The sequence below is a fragment of the Pollicipes pollicipes genome, unplaced genomic scaffold, assembly GCF_011947565.3.
Source record: "Pollicipes pollicipes isolate AB1234 unplaced genomic scaffold, Ppol_2.1 Scaffold_7262;HRSCAF=8765_pilon_pilon_pilon, whole genome shotgun sequence".
Classification (NCBI taxonomy): domain Eukaryota; kingdom Metazoa; phylum Arthropoda; class Thecostraca; order Pollicipedomorpha; family Pollicipedidae; genus Pollicipes; species Pollicipes pollicipes.
Window position 1 is genome coordinate 505,454 of NW_023597055.1, and position 14,256 is coordinate 519,709.

Consider the following 14,256-nt stretch of genomic DNA (forward strand, 5'->3'; position numbering starts at 1 on the left):
CTCGCGACGTCTGTCACATCGCCATGGCGATGTCTGCCGTGCTGCGGTAGGCCCCCGCGCCGGGGAATCAGCCACGCGGACCGCAGGGTCGGGGACGATGCCAGCGCCGTCCTCAGCGGCGTTCGGGACGGGGATCGGTCGGCCTCTCGCGCTCAGTGGTGCGGAGGCCGGATCGGCAGTGTTCACTGACGTGTCGGTATGGGAGATCCGGCGGGCGGGGGAGCACTCAGCATTGCCGACTTCAGAGACCGGAACGGGCGTCTGCTACACCCACAGAAGACCACGCCATTACCCACGGCTGCTCGCGACACGCCGGGCCCCTTTGTAACACTCCGGCGCCAGCACAGGCGCCGCCGGCCCGGTCTTGGCTCGTACCCTGCCGCCGGCTCCCCGCTGTGAGGCTGATCGAGCCCCGCCCTCCCCGCCCCCCGGCGCGCTGACCGCCGCGCCGGTGGAGGGTGAATGGACCGTCACGGCTAGAGGGGGACGGGCAGGGGTGTGGCGCCGGCGGGGCATGCTCACCATCGCCGCCTCACACCGCCGGTGGAGGGGATGGGCAGAGGCACGCTCACCTCACCGCTTCACACCACCGGTGGCGAACAGGAACTCGCCGCCGCGGGCCGAGCTGAACGCACGCGGCCCGCCGTCGGCCACCGTTCAGCTGAACGGCACGCGGCTCCGCCGCCGGCGTGTGTGCTCGGGACCAGCGTATCATGTTCGCGGCCCGCATCCGGTGTCGTTTTCAGTAAACGGTGATGGGCCGCCAGCCGCATGAACCGTTAGTCACATGCGCAGTGCTTCGAAGTCATCCGTGCTCGGGTCGGCCGCACCAGCTCATCGCACTCAACGCCGCGAGCAGATTTTCTCCGCGCGACTGGGTGTGCGTCTAACGTCGAGAGCCTCCACTTCATGGAGTTGCCGCCGGGCGTCCCCCCGATTCGTTCATTCTGCCGTGCCCCGCGCGCGTTGTTGTGTCACCTGCCGAAACGGCGCGCTCAGGTGCTGCTCCGCCGGTGATTGGCCGCCCGAGGGCCCTTGCCCGGGGAGCGCCCGCCGCGCGCTCCGTTCGACAGCCACACTCGGAGTTAGACAGCCGCACTCGGAGTTAATCTGGCAAAGTGGCGCGGCGCGCCGGCCGCCGCGTAATCACGTCGCCGGCCGGCTGGAGGCTGCTCGTTTGTAACTGCCACCGGGTCCGCGACGCAGGTGTGCTTAAAAGCCGCCGGTCGAGCGGAACTGGGGAGCAGGGCGCCGCGGGCGGGCGCGTGGGCAAGCGCGCACCGCTCCGACCCCGTGCACGTGGCCGGCGTGCGTTGCCATGACGACGGTTGCACCGTTGGCGTCAATCGATGGCGCCGATGCGGGGACGCGGACGCGGCCTCCGGCGCGCCGATTGCGACGGTGGCTGGGTTGATAATTACCTGTGACGCGCGCGCGGCGTGCTGTCTCGTTGGGGCGGTCTGTTCGGCAGACCGAGGCGCCCGCGGGCCGCGGGTCGCAGGCCGGGGCGGCAGGCGTGCCGCCGACTCAGCTGAGTCGGCGGGGCTCGCACGGGGCGTGCGGACCGTTTCCCACAGACGTCCGGATGCACCGCGTGGGGAGCCGCCGCCGGCTCATGTCGGCTGTTGCATGGTGCTGCCCGCATTCCGTCCTGCCTTCGGCAGCTCCCTTGCGTCGGACATTTCCGCTGTCCTGGACACCTCCCTGCCCCGGGGGCCTTCCCTGCCTCGCGTGGCCTTCCGTGGCCCGAGGGCCTGCTGTGCTCCGGGTGCCCCCCTGCCTCCAGCGGCCTTCCATGCCCCAGGGGCCTCCACTGCTCCGGGCGCCTCCCCTGCCCCGGGTCTTCCCTGCCCTAGGGGCCTTCCATGCCCCGAGGGCCTGCCGCATCCCGGTCACCTTCCCCGGTGGTCCTCCGGCGCCGTCCGTCTGGTGTCGCGACCGTCGCAAGCTCGGCCGGTGCCGCTCTGCCGCGGACGACACCACCCCGCGTCGTGTCCCGGTGCCTCCTGCCCTCGGTCCGGTGTCGTGTCCCGGTACCCCCCGGCCTCGGTCCGGTGTCGTCTCCCGGTGCCCCCCACTCTGTCCTCGGCCCAGTGTCGTCTCCCGGTGTCCCCCTACTCTGTCCCCGGCCCGGTGTTGTGTCCCGGTGCCCTCTGGCCTCGGTCCGGTGTCGTCTCCCGGTGCCCCCCACTTTGCCCTCGGTCCGGTGTCGTGTCCCGGTACCCCCTGGCCTCGGTCCGGTGTCGTCTCCCGGTGCCCCCCACTCTGTTCTCGGCCCAGTGTCGTCTCCCGGTGTCCCCCTACTCTGTCCCCGGCCCGGTGTTGTGTCCCGGTGCCCTCTGGCCTCGGTCCGGTGTCGTCTCCCGGTGCCCCCCACTTTGCCCTCGGTCCGGTGTCGTGTCTCGGTACCCCCTGGCCTCGGTCCGGTGTCATCTCCCGGTGCCCCCCACTCTGCCCTCGGCCCGGTGTCGTCTCCCAGTGCCCCCTGGTCTTGGTCGGTGTCGTCTCCTGGTGCCCCCCCCCCCCCCCGGCCTCTGTCCGGTGTCGCTACCGCACGGTCCGGCATCACGCCTCGGCCGGCGCGTGATGCCGCGCCTCCACCGGGACGCGGGACGGTGGACGGCTCGGTGGACCTCACAGCCACTCTGCAGTCGTGTCCTCCGGGCCAGGCGCTCTGACGCCCTCATCGGCGGATCTGGCGAGGGCGAGAAGGAAGTCCCCCAAAAGAGCCCGGGGAGACACCTCGAGAGCGATCCGAGGCGGCTTTTTTATCTTCAGACTTGACTGGCGCAGTTGTCGCGGCGGCCAGGACGGGCCTTTCCGGAGGGACTTCGCCGCATGCGTCCGTGGCCACCCTCACTCTCTCCTTCCTTCACATTAGGCGCGCTTGGCATAGCAAGGAGACCGCAGTCGTGGCATGGAGCTCAGCTCCTGGAGCCTGCTGCAAGGCGCGGCGAGCCTGTGCGGTCCCGGCCGGCCCGGGAATCGTGTGGACGAACTGCTGTCAGTTACGGACAAAGCCGGGAGGGTGTGACGTGTCACCAGCGGCCATCAAGGCGACGCCGCTCAAAGGGGGTTTGCGAGTGGCTTGTGCGTTCTGCAAGCCTCATGCTGTGTGCGCTTTTGCCCCCCCCCCCCCGCCCCTCCGGCTGCAGGTCTGTGTTCCGTTGCACCGGGGGACGGCAAGCTGTGCACGGTGGAGTTCGGACGGCGCTGGTCGCCCATGGGAAAGGTCAGCTGACGCAGGACTGCTGTGGGCTGTGTTCGCGGCGGGTAAATATGCAGCACGACGCATGTACATTTTGGCGCCATTTACGCGGGCTCCATGCTCCAACCCGTGCTGGGGAAATACAGGAAGGCACCGGAATTCTCAGCGACAGATTTCAACGGCATGCACACGGTGCCGTTAGATCAGTTTCCGTCACACTTTTGGCGCAACAGGCTCCGGTTCCCGCCACACTTCTGGCACAACAGGCTCCATGCTACGCTGGCGTAAACGCTGACAATCAATCACGGCGCAAACGGGACCGGCGATCGTGGGCGCTGACCGCAGGGCGCAGGCGTGGCGCGCGGTCCCCAGTCCCCGGTCCCTGGTCCCCGGTCCCCGGTCCCCGGTCGTCGGCCCCTGGTCCCCGTTCCCCGGTCCCCGGGCCCTGGTCCCCGGTCTCCGGTTCCCGGTCCCCGGTCCTCGGTCTTCGGCCCCTGGGCCCCGGTCTCCGGTCCCCGGTCCCTGGTCCCTGGTCTACGGTCCCCGACCGCCGGTCCCGGCCACCGGTCGGGGACCGTAGGTCTCCCGCAGGTACGGGGACCGTGCCGGTCTCCGGTCACCGACCGCCGTTCCCCGTTCCGTTCCGTCCCCGTTCCGTTCCGTTCTGTTCCGTTCCGTCCCGTCCCCGTTCCGTTCCGCCCCGTTCCCGTCCCCGTTCCATCCCCGTTCCGTTCCCGTTCCCGTTCCCGTTCCCGTTCGCGTCCCCGCCCCATCCCCGTCCCGTCCCCATCCCCACCCCCGTCCCCGTCCCCGTCCCTGCCCCCAGTCTCCGGTCTCCGGTCTCCGTGTCCCGTGACCGCGTCCCGTCGGCGGCTCGGCCGATGGCCGCCGCGTTGACGCGGCCGGCCCTGTTACCCGTTCGTCGGCGGGCGCCAGCGCGTCACGTGACGCGCCCGCCGCGTGACGCTGCCGGCGTCACGTGGCCGCTAACGGGAGAAAGGCGAGGCGCTGAGCCGGCGGCAGAGCGGTAGGGCACGGACCGGGTGTGCACGGGGCCGCTGCAGAGACGGTGCAGAGCGGTCCAGCTATAGAGCGGCCGCTGCAGAGCCGGTCCGGGCGGGGGTGCGGCTCCCGTGTGCCGGCCCGCCGTAAACGGCTGATTCATGAGGGCAGGCACAGGAGACACCGCCGCCGGGTGGGTACCGTACCGCGCCGGTGCGGTACAGAGCCGGTGTGGACGGGTCAGTACCGGAGTAGCAGCTCCATGTTGAAAGCTGACGAGAGAATCCCGTTTTTTTGCGCATTTTGGCGGTGGGTTCAGTCACTTTTCCCGCTAAACCGCTAATGTATGTTGCGAAACTACACCTTTGGTCAGTGTAGACGGGTACTGCACTGGCGCTGGTGTCATGGTGGTCGTCCCACCCACGACGCCAGCCTGCCTCCACGAAGATACCACGGTCTGAGCGCGAGGAGTACCTTATATGACGCACAGTGTCTGACCGTCCCACCTATTACTCTTCTTTGGCGATGAATATTTAGCTACCAAATGCGCGGTGTTTTGACAGATCCCCGCCATATTGGCCACGCTCCGGGGCGCATGCCGAGCGGCAGCCTGTCCCGCGGCCCGCTTTGAACCCGCGCTCCCACGCTGGCAGTGATGAGAAGGAACGCGCGTGTGCTGCACCCCGCACCGCCGGGCGAGAGTCAACAGCGCGGCTCCGACGTCCGGTGCGAGTGGAGCACGCCAGGGACCGGGTCACCGGCGACCGGTCACCAGGTCATCGGGACCAGGTCGTTAGGTCGTCAGGACCAGGTCACCAGTCCCGGCGCCCAATGGTGTGCCCTGACCTGCCTCGCGTGGGACGCCGGTGACCGTCGCGCCGGAGTGGGGACGCGTCCCTGGCACGCCCCAGGTGGGTGGTCACCAGCAGGGCCGTCCAGCGTGTCAAAATGCAAGATGTTGAGCAGGAGATGACATCTTTCGCGGACGATTGTCGGCTCTTAGTTTTGGGCTCTTCGTGTGATTCTCTGGCTTCCATTGCTGAGCAGAGTGAACCGTCAGCTGATTACAGCCGCATTGGTCGCTTTTGCGAGTAGACGTCAATCTCCACGGCACGTTTTGCTGCGGTGATTTTGACTCAGTGGAGGTGCGGCCGATGGCAGTGCCGCGGTGGTGGATCACCTTCGGTCGGGCTTCCCCAGCGGCCGTCTCGCCCGCAGCAGATCCTCGGCAGATCCGCCGCGATCGGCGCCCCGTCCGCATGACGAGATAGCGGCCGGTCGTCTGGGCGCGGCGCGCCTTTCCTCCCATTGTGGCGGGTCGTGACCGGTCCGGTCGCTGACCTCGGCGACCCCGGTGGACCCCGGCCCCGCAGCGCCGGTCACGACCCAAACCCGGCGCCGGCCGGCCGGCCGGCGGCGTCGCCTTACGACCCTGACCGGCGCCGGGCGATGACGTCACCGACCGTCGGTCTGCTGACGTCACCGCCTGCCGGGCGGGTGACGTCAGCGGTCTGACCTGACGCCGGAGGGCGCCGCGGCGACGGCGACCGCCGGCCGGTCGCCCAACTCCGCCTGCCGGGCGGGTGATGTCAGCGGTCTGACCTGACGCCGGAGGGCGCGGCGGCGGCGGCGGCCGCCGCCGCCGCCGGTCCAGCTCCGCCTCCGGTCCGGTTTTTTCTCGCCGCCCTCGCGTCGCGCCGCGCCGCGGGTCGTTAGCGGCGAGTTTCGCGGCCCGGCGGACGGCCCGATGGCCTTTGGCGACGCGCCGCCGCCGGTCGGTTTTGCTCGGTCAACCAAGTGGCACCCGGGCGGCCGGCCGTCGGCTAAACGCCGCGCTCCGGCAGGTGGGCACGGCGCAGGCGGCGCAGAGAACGGCTGGGGTTAACAACGAGACGGCACCGCGCCGTACCGTGCCGCGCCTTGCCGTGCCGCGCCGCGCCGCGCCGCGCCGCGCCGTGCCGTGCCGTGCCGCGCCGTGTCGTGTCGTGTCGTGTCGTGCCGTGCCGTGCCGTGCCGTGCCGTGCCGTACCGTGAGGGTTCGATCGCACGTGGCGTGCTGTGACGTGCTGTGTTTGATCGCACACGTGGCGAACGGAGCGACGCGGAGGACACGTGCGTGCTGGGGTCCGGTGAGCGTGACCCCACGCGGGACGACCGCGGACCGCCCTGACCTCTCTGTCCTGTCCCCTGGTGTGAACCCGCCAACCGGTCGGCGGGAGCATCGCTTCCCCGTGCGTCCAGCGCCGCGCCCGGGCGCGCGGCCGGCCGACCCCTGCGACCCCGCCCCGGGGCCACGCCCGTCGCGCCGCCCCCGGGCCGACCGTCGGGCGGAAGCAGGCGGCCCGTGCCACTCGGCTAATCACCAGCCGCACTCTGCGCCGCCATTGTCTCACCGTTCCGGCGGCGCTTCAAAAGCGGCGCCGGACGCCGCCGGCCGAGAGTGGCGCGCCGGCGGGGCCGCCGCGCAGGACCGGACCTCGCTCGGGAGCGTTCCGTCCGCGCGCGGGGGCCGTCGACGGCCACGACGCGTCGATCGCGACGCCGGCGCTCGGGGCCGTCGGAGTCGTCGGCGTCGGCAGTGCTGGCCGTCGCGGCACCCGTCGACGGGCGGACTCACGGTGCCGGGCGGCGTGAGTCGTGAGTCGTGAGTCGTGAGCGGTGCCGTGAGTCGTGAGTCGTGAGCGGTGTCGCGGTGGGTTGGCCCCGCAGCGAGCGTGGCGGCGCCGTGCAGCCGGTCTGCAGGAGGGGGCGCCGGCGCGCCTGCCGCCATGCGGAGTCTGGTGCAGAACGTGCGGCGCCGCACCCACTCGACGATCGAGGAGGGCGGCCGGTGCGCGCCGGTGTTCGACCTCACCCCGGTAAGGAACAGAGCACTGACGGCGGTGCCCCGTCTGGCCCCGCCGAGGGGGACGGGGGGGGGGAGGAGGGCAGCCGACGGCGGCTGACCCCGGCCGGGCGCCGGGCGCCGAGCGGGGCGTGGCCGGGCGGACGGCCGCCACCTATCGACGGGTGTCCCGCCCCGTGCTGTGGTGGAGCCGGGCGGCTGCCGGGCTTCGGACACAAGCCTCGCCGTCGCCGGCGCCGCCGCCGGCCGAGGTGCTGACGGACGTGGCGGATGAGCGTCGGCGAGGCCGGTCTGGCCGGGCGCAGAACTGGTTTGCACGGGCGCCGCGGCGCCCGGCGTGAGTCACCGCTCCGGCCCAGCTGAGCGCGGCCTGCCGCGCGCGGCGCCGTGCGTCACCTCCCGGTCCGCTCCGCGCCATCACACGGCCCGCTGCCGGCGCTGTCCGCCTGCAGCGCCGCGCCACGCGCCCGAGCATCGGCCTGCCCGCGGCCAGCCGTGAGTCGCGTGTTGTCGCCGGGCACAATGCCTGTTTACCGGCGGACAGTTATCGGCTGTCGCTGATATCAGCTGGACCGTATGGCGGTAATTGGCGGCATTTCGTGACGTCATTGGGTCGCACAGGTCCCGTCGCTGAGCACGAATGGGGACCGTGTGGCAGTGCGGTGGTGACACCGCGGGCAGTGTGGCGCCACAGAGGTGTGGTTGACCACATAAATGTGGCGGACCATCATCAGCTGCTAGCACAGCGCCGGGATGGCGGGCCGACTGTGACTTCAGAGTACTGGTCCGTCGGGTGACTGACGTCGTCCGCGCTGTCGAAGGCGGCCCGGGGAACACCCTCGCTACGGACGCTCGGCTCGCGCGGCCCCGGCCCGCCCCGCACGAGCCAATGTCCGCCCTGTGGCCCCCGCAGCCGGCGCCGCTGCGTGCTGCGTCACCGGCCGGCGGCCACAGACGCGCCCGCTCTCCCCGGATGCGGCCCGCTCACGTTGTTGTTATCGCTCGTTGCGTCATTGATCCGATGATCGTCAGTCACTCGTGAGTGTGGTGCGGCGGGCGGGCGGACACCGTTGGTCGCTGGTCTGACGGTCGTGACCCCGGCACAGGTCCGGCGGCAGCCTCCGGCTCAGACTCGGGCTCGGACTCGGGCTTGGGCTCGGGCTCGGGCTCGGGCTCGGGCTCGGACTCGGACTCGGGCTCGGACTCGGGCTCGGACTCGGGCTCGGACTCGGACTCAGAGAACTGCCGGAGTCGGGCCTGTACTGAGCTGCAAAATGCTCTAGGCGTTTACGGCCCGGCGTTAGGAAGATAAAACAGGATGTCAGTAGCTGTCATATGGCGCAAACGTAAACGCACACCCACACACGAAGGCGTGCCCGAGAAGTTTGAAACACAAAAAGCGGAGCAGCGAAGCGGCGAACAAACGGGCCTATATATTACGCGAGGGCAGGGCCCTGCGCAGGTGGCACTTCAAGGGACGACCAGGGGGGGGGGGGGGGGGCAGCCGTGACAGATCAGGCGGCAGCGAACTGTACCGCGGCGGTTCGTGGCTACAAAGCCGCCCCCGGCCCATCTCCGTACGGGACCTGGACGCTTGTCTGAGTCGCACCTTACCAGGCACGACTGAGCGATTCAGGGGTCATGCTCTGCAGGGACGGTCCTTAGTCCGTCTTGGTCTGCAGGGAGAAGATTCATTCCGTCGTGGTCTGCAGGGACGGTCCTCAGTCCGTCTCGGTCTGCAAGGACGGTCCTAAGTCCGTCTTGGTCTGCAGGGACAGTACTCATTCCGTCGTGGTCTGCAGGGACGGTACGCTTTCCAGATGTGTGGGACAATTTTCAAGCAGTTCTTTTTTCCGAATGGGTGTTCATTCCTCCTTTCCCTTTTGGGGACGTCTCCCAGTCTGTCGTGAGATAGAGGAACGTCTCCCAGTTTGTCGTGAGATAAAAGAACGTCCCCCAGTTTGTCATGGGAAAAAGGGACCTTCCCCAGTCTGTCGTGAGATATAGGGACGGTTCTTAGCCCGTCTGATGGCACGTACACGATTGGTCCTCAGTTCGTCCAGTTGGTCCGGAACAGTTCTCACCGTCTCCGTTGGGACGGGGCGGGGCCGGTTCTCAGCCTGTCCCGCCGTGCCGGGCACGACCCTGGGCCAGGTCAGGCCGCCGCCGCCTGTCATCGGTTGTGGCCTCACAGGCTCCCGCCTCCCGGCCGCCGCCGGCCCATGGACAGTGTCTGGCGCTGACACACTGTGTGTTATCGCTGCGGGCTGTTTGTTTGCATCCGCGCCAGCTGACATGGCCGTCTGCTCCCGCTGATGGCCCCCTGCCGGCCGGCGGCGCAGACGAGGGCTGAAGGCAAGGGGAAGTGAACGGCGGGGCGCAGGCAGAGCTCACTGCGTCGGCCAATGTCAGAGTTTGACACGGCGTTGGAGAGTCGGAGACAGTGTCGTGTGTATCACCAGGTGGACGTGTTTACTTATGCCGACGTGACGCAAATTTCGGGATCAGTCGTGGGAGCTATACCGACAGAGCACGCATACTAGCGTTTCTGAATAGGCATTTGAGCGCTGTGTCCACGGGTGTCGTCTTATGCCCATAGAAGGATGTCGGGTCGCTTCAGGTTAATAGTGTTCTGTCGACTTCGGGACAACGCTGGAGTTAAACGCGATGACGCAATTTCCTTCTATTGTCTTTAACCGTTAGTGGTGGTCAATGACCGGCGTGAAGTTTATGATGGCATTGCCAGTCATTTCTATGTTTATCTCTTTGTCGGTATTTGGGTGTGCCCATCGTTTTGTACTGTTGGATTTCAGGCTCCAGCTTTAGCATGTTGTAGTGAAGAGATACCATACCTAATTTATTTTGATTAAGTGATGCTAAATCACCGTTATTTCCTCCTTCGTAAATATAAAGCTTCTTCCTTTTTTCGTGTGATGCTATCTATATTCACCAGCAAATAAGAACATATATTTGCGTCGAAGATACACTGAGTTGGTATACCTCCTAGATGTATGAGTACCCACCGAAATCCAAAAAAAGATGTTTTGACCAGTCATCGACCCATGAGCAATAGACATACGCATTAGACGTTAACATTTCAGTACGACTTTGGGCTGGTTTCTCACTATAAGTGATTGGCTACAACACAAATTGTCATCAAATTAAATCGCTCATATTTCGTATTATAACCAACACACAAACACGAGCGGCACCTGAACATATGCAGCCCAACCTCCGCTGTCAGAACCGGAGCACCAGCAGGACGGCTGGCCTCGGCCTGCGTCAGCCTCGCACCGGGCGTGCGCTGGCACGTGCCAAATCAGCGGCTGACGCAGTGTCAGGGCCGCCGCCTCACCTCTTCTTGTGTGTGGTCGGCAGTTTTTGCTCGTGCCCCCAGAGCCGGCCTGGGGCGCGTCAGCCTGGGGCCGGCTCTGGGGGCGTCATCTACAGGCGGTGCTGAAGGAGCGCGCGCCCCGGACCGGCTCTGGGGGTCAGCCAACGGCGGTGTTGAAGGAGCGCGCGCCCCAGGCCGGCTTTAGGGGCACGAGCAAACCTTCTACACCGCCTGTGGCTGACGCCCCCGGAGCCGGCCCTGGTGCGCGCGCCCCTTCAGCACCGCCGGTGGCTGACCGATGGCGGCCGAGTTTGGAAACGTATACGGAATGCCTGCTTTCTCCGCCGTCGATGGTTCGTCGCGTCCTCCGACTCGGGTCCGGCCGGGAGTCGTCTCCGCCGTTATGGCTCTTCTCGATGCTTTTCGGACAGGATGGGCGCCCTGGCGGTCTTTGTCCCGCTACATGTCGCTCCTGCGCGCTACGGGATTGCGACTAGCCGGCACCGGATGTAACCAGCTAAACTGCGACACTCGCTCCGTACACCGGTGCGGCGGTTGAGGGCGACACCGTTTGTATTTCTGGTGTCAGCGCCTCATAAATTGGTCGATAAACAATTCACAGCATTACGTTCGAAATGCCACAGTATGTTGTATGGAAAATTTCGAACCGTACAAGTAGCCACTTTCCGGTATGTAACCATTTGCGAACCTGCGCTTTGGTAAAACATGTCAATGGAAAACCGCCACACGCAATATCGGTATCCGAGAGCCAAGTCGTTAAGTGGTGCTTTCGCGTTTTCCTAGTCAGCGCGGCCACATCGAAGCGTTCGAGAAGCGGCATCGTTACACATTTAATAAACCTAACTACTGTGTGGGCGCATTTGTTGTCTGTTGGTGTACTCCACGTCTGTGAAGATCGAATTTTCTGCCAATTTTTGTTTGAGGAACATTGCAATTTTGTATTCTCGGAAGCCCTAAACTACTTGGTTTGCCCACTTGTTTTGTTCGCGACTCCCTGGTTCAGGGTCAGTTGGGCAGGTGACGTCAGATAACCGTCCCCACTTGAACAGCTCTCTCGTTAGCGTGCTAGTGTGTGGATTCTGTAACGTATCCCAGTATCGCGATCTGGATTCTCCGACACGATTTTTTTTAAAGGAATGCTCCACGTTTGAAGATGTTTGTAGCAAGCATCAGATATGAAACACGCTCGCTTATAATTATCGGTATGCTTTTAAGTGGAAAAGACTGCTCTCGACAACACAATTCTCTGTTTAGTAAATATACTCTTCAATGCGTCATGGTTTGATTACGTCATCGTACCTTGCCCAGCATTGATTGAAAGCCAGTTGATGGCCGGTATATCTGGAAATCACGCTCACGAGCGCCAGAATGAACGCCTCGACAGTTATACTTTTATTGGTGGCCGCATGCCCTATGTAATGGCAGGACTTGAATGACGTTATTTTGACGTCATGAATGCCAAGGTGACTTTGAAATACTCCCCCCGATGTACCTTTCCCCACTTTCGTGGGCGTGTAGCTCAGAAACTGGAGGGGCTTAAGTATTAAGAAGGACAGTATTGTGAACTGCACCGAAAGGCCTTCAGTATAGCTATTTCGGTTTAAAACCCCATATAAATGTGGAACACCGCCTTTAAGGTGCTGGATGTATGGTACATTGATGAAGGGTCTAGTGTGAACACAAATTTTGTTATTCATTCTTCCAAGTTGTCTTGAGTGTAGGAACTTTTTTGAATTTTCCAAGATTCTTTCGGGATCCGCTTTCAATTTAAAAAATAAATTATCTGATATCCAAGATGCTATAATGAACATGATGGAGGAGCCGTTTAGGATCGGGAATCCAACTTTCGGACCAACACATCCCTGTCTGCCCACTATCTCGCGTTCGGAAATGCCTCCTCTCGTCGAGTCGAAAAACTCCATGCGACGTTGTCGTTCATGAGGCGCGCAGCCCGCGACGGCACAGTCGAGCGCGGCGGCTGGGCGCCCTCACCCCGCACCCTAACACTGGGCGTCAGACCCCAGCAGCTGACTAATCTCCGCACAAACAGCTTGGTGTGCGCACGGCCGGCCCTGCCTCGGGCCTGGTGCGTGCCGAGGAAGGTGTATCGCGTGTCAGCGACTGGCACTGTCCGCGCGCCACGAGCGCCTCCAAAATCTGCGCCTCCACGCCTGAGCGCCCGGGGCTTCCGTTGTACCGCGCTGAGGGGCTTCACGGCCGGCGTTCGGCGGCTTCTCCTGAACCGGAGGCGCCCCGTGCCATCAGAGTCGTGCCGGATTCATGTGGGTCACCGGGCACGGAGCGCGGTGCAGCGCCGAGCCGTTGTAAGGCGTCACGGTTTTCAGAGGAAGGGGTCGCTTCGGTTGAAGACGCTCGTCGCCGGCCGGCCAACGCCATCTGGAGATTGCCCCACGTGATTTACTTGTGGGTTTTGTTCGCGACTGTGCCTTTTTGTGAGAATGTCGTTATGGGGTCGACCGAGCCTACTGTCATTTGTTGCCTGTTGTTCCCTACCCGCCAAGTAGATTACCCGTGATCATTGTAAATACCCTCCCGAACGTCGCTCGCTAGCACGATCTGTCGTCCCGCCAACCGCTGAAACCCGTTTATATGCCGTGCCGTGCCGTGCCGTGCCGTGCCGTGCCGTGCTGTGCGCTGAGCTGAGCTAAGCTGACGTCTGCCCTCTGTGCCGCCCCCTCAGACGGTGTGCAGCACGGCTTCCCGAGCAAGCCGTCGGCGCTGGCGTACGACCCTGCGCTCAGCCTGATCGCGGTCGGCAAAACCAAAGCCGGCGTCGTCAACGTGTATCCTTTGACCGCACCGACGCTGCCGCTGGCTGGCTGGCTGGCTGGCTGGCTTGGCTGGGGGGAAGGGGGGGGGGAGAGACTCGCCCGGGCGGGAGGGGACGTGATGCGGCAGCGCGTGAGAGCCTCGGGTAGGTCATCAGGGATGGGTGAAGAAGGGCTTGTCCTGCAAACGGCAGGGCAAGCCCCCGCCATCGAACGCACCTTTCGGTCCACTAGTTGTTATTGCTGCTCTTTTAGACTGGGCGATAGCGGAACAGCGGATGAGAAAATGAGCTTCAAATTATGTGTCGCTGCGAGGGTATCATTGCGTCGATCAAACAACGTTTCGGTTGAATTTGTCAGACTTGAGCAAGCAATGCAGCATGAGCTTCCTGAGAGGTTGGATTGTGCGCGTTGTGGGTGCCTCATGCGTGCATGATTTGGGTGGCCAAATTGGTTGCAAAATGGCGCGTGCATTAAGTTTTGAATTTGTGCGAGGTTTGCTGAGGTTATGCGGTTTTGTAGTGTGAAGTTTTGGCGTCGTGAAGATTGGAACCGGTAACCTTAATATTTCGGACTCTCAAAGTGAAAAGCTTTCGACCTCGCCAGGATTCGAACCTGGAATCTTCTGATCCGTAGTCAGACGCGTTATCCATTGCGCCACGAGGCCGAGCTGGGCGTTGGCGGTTGAGTGTTGATCTTAAACTAGACAGTGTTGTATAACATGGGTTTCTGGCTAGGCCATCGATCACGGTAATTTTATAAATTCCCAAGACATTTGCCAACGATTTAAGTGACCGATGGCCTAGCCCATGGCCATAAACACAAAGCCGAGTCACTCACCATGAGGTACTGCCTGCGTGATATGGAAGAGAGATGCTAGCCGCGTCATCCACTACATCCGGGTTCCAGAGCGCGCGCTTGCTAGGCCCGACTGGCGTGGAAAGGTCAGTTCGTATCTAGCCAGCGATGGTCAACGCTTGGCCCAGCGCGACCGTGTTACGGCCTTTGTGATACGCAAAACCGTCCGGAGTGCTGTCCGACGAAAGGACGGAGGCGA

The 14,256-nt window shown here is 64.2% G+C and overlaps 1 non-coding gene across 1 annotated transcript; it reads right to left on the minus strand.

The window, feature by feature from the left end:
- Nucleotides 1–13,793: 13,793 nt before the first annotated feature.
- TRNAR-ACG (transfer RNA arginine (anticodon ACG)) lies at nucleotides 13,794–13,866 on the minus strand. Its single transcript has one exon. It is a non-coding gene; the product is annotated as a tRNA-Arg (tRNA).
- Nucleotides 13,867–14,256: the final 390 nt, after the last annotated feature.